Genomic DNA, 4943 nt, shown 5'->3' with positions numbered 1-4943 from the left:
GACTGCCCAAATGTGCCTAATTTGTTTATTAATAACTTTTCATGTTCAAAACTGTGCACTCTCCTCAAACAATAGTATGGTATTATTTCACTGTAATAGCTACTGTAAATTGGACAGTGCAGTTAGATTAACAAGAATGTAAGCTTTCTGCCAAGATCAGATATGTCTATGTCCTGGGAAATGTTCTTGTTACTTACAACTTCATGCTTATTGCATTAGCCTATGTTAGCTCAACCGTCCCGCAGGGGATCCACCTATCCTGAAGAATTTCCTTTTTTTTTCTCCTTTTTTCTCAATTTCCGCCTGAATGACATGCCCAAAGTAAACTGCCTGTTGCTCAGGCCCTGAAGTCAGGATATGCATATAATTGGTACCATTGGAAAGAAAACTTTTAAGTTTGTAGAAATGTTAAAATAATGTAGGAGAATATAACACAATAGATATGGTAGGAGAAAATCCAAAGAAAAACCAACCAGAATTTTTTTGAGAGAGAGACCACCCTCTTAGAATGGCAAGTATAAGGTCATACTGAAAATTAGCGCACTGGATGCAATTCCTATGGCTCCCACAGGGTGTTAGCAGTCTATGTCCAAGGTTTCAGGCTTGTAACTTCAAAAACAAATAAGAAATATTAGTTTTAGTACAGGGACACAGTCTTGGAAATTCGTGTTCGGGCGCGCTATGAAGACAGGACACACCTGCTAAAATTGTTTTCCTATTGAACATAGTTCTTTCCGTAAGGAATATTATAGTTTGATTACAAACCAACACTACATGTTATAGCTGGGACCCTTTGGATGACAAATCAGAGGAAGATTTTCAAAAAGTAAGTGAATATTTAAAAACAACCTGAGGATTGATTATAAAAAACATTTGACATGTTTCTACGAACATTATGGATACTTTTTGGAATTTTCGTCGAACGGAACGAGGCTTTGGTTTTCTGAACATAACGCGCAAACCAAATGGCGTTTTTTTGTTATAAAAGTAATATTTATCGAACAAAAAGAACATTTATTGTATAACTGTGAGTCTCGTGAGTGCAAACATCCAAAAATTATCAAAGGTAAGCGATTAATTTTATTGCTTTTCTGACTTTTGTGACGATGCTAATTTGGGGCTAGCTGTTGTAGCATTGATTGATACACTCACAAAAGCTTGGATTGCTTTCGCTGCAAAGCCTATTTTCAAAATCTGACACGATAGGTGCATTAACAACAAGCTTAGCTGTGTTTTGGTATATTTCACTTGTGATTGCATGATTATAAATATTTTTACTAATAATTCTGAATCTGATACGTTTGGGAATCTTCTTCTGCCTTTCAGGAACGGGACGAGGCTGTAGTTTTCTGAACATAACGCGCAACCCAAATGGCGATTGCATGATTGCGTGATTGTATGATTATAAATATTGTTAGTAATATTTTGCGCCCTGCAATTCAGCGGTTGTTTAGGAAAATGATCCCGCTAAAGGGATCCGTAGCGCAGAGAAGTTAAATGCTAGTAAAACTAAGTGCATGCTCTTCAACCTATTGCTTCCCGCACCCTCCCGTCCGACGAGCATCACTACTCTGGACGGTTCTGACCTAGAATATATGGACAACTACAAATACCTAGGTGTCTGGTTAGACTGTAAACTCTCTTTCCAAACTCACATTAAGCATCTCCAATCCAAAATGAAATCTAGAATCGGCTTCCTATTTCGCAACAAAGCCTCCTTCACTCATGCTGCCAAACATACGCTCGTAAAACTGACTATCCTACCAATCCTTGACTTCGGCGATGTGATCTACAAAATAGCCTCCAACACTCTACTCAGCAAACTGGATGTAGTCTATCCCAGTGCCATCCGCTTTGTCACCAAAACCCCATATACTACCCACCACTGTGACCTGTATGCTCTCGTTGGCTGGCCCTCGCTTCATATTCGTCGCAAACCCACTGGCTCCAGGTCATCTATAAGTCTTTGCTAGGTAAAGCCCCACCGTATCTCAGCTCACTGGTCACCATAGCAACACCCACCCGTAGCACACGCTCCAGCAGGTATATTGCACTGGTCATCCCCAAAGCCAACACTTCCTTTGGCCGTCTTTCCTTCCAGTTCTCTGCTGCCAATGACTGGAACGAAATGCAAAAATCTCTGAATCTGGAGTCTTATATCTCCCTCTCTAAGTTTAAGCATCAGCTGTCAGAGCAGCTTACCGATCACTGTACCTGTACACAGCCAATCTGTAAATAGCACACCCAACTACCTCATTCCCATATTATTACTTAACCTCTTGCTCTTTTTCACCCCAGTATCTCTACTTGCACATCGTCATCTGCACATCTATCACTCCAGTATTAATGCTAAATTGTAATTATATCGCCTCTATGGCTTATTTATTGCCTACCTCTTCTATATTTGCACACACTGTACATAGATTATTATTATTTTTTCTATTGTGTTATTGTAACGGTTCTCCTCTTCCTCTTCATCCGAAGAGGAGGAGCATGGATTGAACCAAGACGCAGCGTGATACTTAGACATGATATTTATTTAGACACGACAAAACAACGAAGACAAAAAACGAACTATACTTGAATTAACTAACAAAATAACAAAACGAATGTAGACAAACCTGGACGTAAGAACTTACATGTAACACGAAGAACGCACGAACAGGGAAATGACTACATAAAAACCGAACGAACAAAATGAACAAACAAACCGAAACAGTCCCGTATGGTGCAACATAGACAGACACTAACACAGGAGACAACCACCCACAAACAAACAATGTGACCCCACCTACCTTAATATGATTCTCAAATAGAGGAGATGAAAACCACCTGCCTCTAATTTAGAACCATATTAGGTACCCAAACCAACATAGAAACAGAAAACATAGACTGCCCACCCAAACTCACGTCCTGACCAGCTAACACATACAAAAACTAACAGAAAACAGGTCAGGAACGTGACANTACCTTCATAAATCCGGTCTCTCTCTCCCGTTGCCTCCGCTCTCCTAATCGCCTCCAGCTGTTCCCATGGAAGGCGATCTCTTCCAGCTCGGATCTCCTCCCATGTGTAGCAACCTTTTCCATTTAACACGTCCTCCCATGTCCACTGCTCGAACTCACGCTGCTTGGTTCTGGATTGGTGGGTGGTTCTGTAACGGTTCTCCTCTTCCTCCGAAGAGGAGGAGCATGGATTGAACCAAGACGCAGCGTGATACTTAGACATGATATTTATTTAGACACGACAAAACAACGAAGRCAAAAAACRAACTATACTTGAATTAACTAACAAAATAACAAAACGAATGTAGACAGACCTGGACRTAAGAACTTACATGTAACACGAAGAACGCACGAACAGGGAAATGACTACATAAAAACCGAACGAACAAAATGAACAAACAAACCGAAACAGTCCCGTATGGTGCAACATASACAGACACTAACACAGGAGACAACCACCCACAAACAAACAATGTGACCCCACCTACCTTAATATGATTCTCAAWYAGAGGAGATGAAAACCACCTGCCTCTAATTTAGAACCATATTAGGTACCCAAACCAACATAGAAACAGAAAACATAGACTGCCCACCCAAACTCACGTCCTGACCAGCTAACACATACAAAAACTAACAGAAAACAGGTCAGGAACGTGACAGTTATTGACGGTACATTTGTTTATATGTAACTCTGTGTTGTTGGTTTTGTCGCACTGCCTTGCTGTTCTTGGCCAGGTCGCAGATGTAAATGAGAACTTGTTCTCAACTGGCCTACCTGGTTAATTAAAGGTGAAATAAAAATAAATACAATTAAATTAAATAAAAAATAGCTTTTGACATGCAAAAGTGAAATTGGTCTATTTATGCTGTTGCTGAAATGCACAGATCACTTTATACAATGACTATACAAAACATTCAGAACACCTGCTCTTTCCATGACATAGACTGACCAGGTGAATCAAGGTGAAAGTTATGATCCCTTATTGATGTCACTTGTTAAATCAACTAGAATCAGTTTAGATGAAGGGGAGGAGACAGGGAGGAGACAAGAATTATTTTTAAGCCTTGAGGCAATTTACATATGAATTATGTATGCGTGCCATTCAGATGGTGAATGGGCAAGACAAAACATTTAAGTGCTTTTAAAAGGGGTGTGGTACTAGGTGCAAGGAGCACCGGGTTTGTGTCAAGAACTGCAATGCTGCTGGGTTTTTCATGCTCAACAGTTTCCCATGTGTATCAACAATGGTCCACCACCCAAAGGACATCTAGCCATCTTGACCAACTGTGGGCCACCAACCCTGTGGAATGCTTTCAACACCTTGCAGAGTCCATGAACCGATGAATTGAGGCTGTTCTGTGGGCAAAAGTATGGTATGTTATGCTTGGTATGGTTACAAAAGATAAAGGTTGCTGGGCTAGCGGAACAACTTCCGATGAAACTGGAGGGCGCGCAATTCAAATAAATAATCATAAAAATTATGGATATTAAACATTTAGGTACATGTAAGTGTCTTAAATCGGTTGAAGGCTTAAATGCTTGTTAATCTAACTGCACTGTCCGATTTACAGTAGCTAATACAGCGAAAACATGCCATGCGATTGTTTGAGGACGGCACCCCACGTCAAAATATTTTTCCACCGGCACAGGTTTCATAAATTCACAAATAGCGATTAACTTTTACTTGGTACTCATCCCGGATCCGGGAGCACCCCCCACAGTAAAAAAGCTGACTAGCATAGCCTAGCATAGCGTCACAAGTAAATACTAGCATCTAAATATCATTAAATCACAAGTCCAAGACACCAGATGAAAGATACACTTCTTGTGAATCCAGCCATCATTTCTGATTTTTAAAATGTTTTACAGGGAAGACACAATATGTAAATCTATTAGCTAACCACGTTAGCAAAAGACACCACTTTTTTTACTCCAC

This window comes from Salvelinus sp. IW2-2015, linkage group LG16 (genome assembly GCF_002910315.2).
Source record: "Salvelinus sp. IW2-2015 linkage group LG16, ASM291031v2, whole genome shotgun sequence".
In the NCBI taxonomy this organism is placed as follows: Eukaryota; Metazoa; Chordata; class Actinopteri; order Salmoniformes; family Salmonidae; genus Salvelinus; species Salvelinus sp. IW2-2015.
This window is presented reverse-complemented; position numbering follows the sequence as displayed.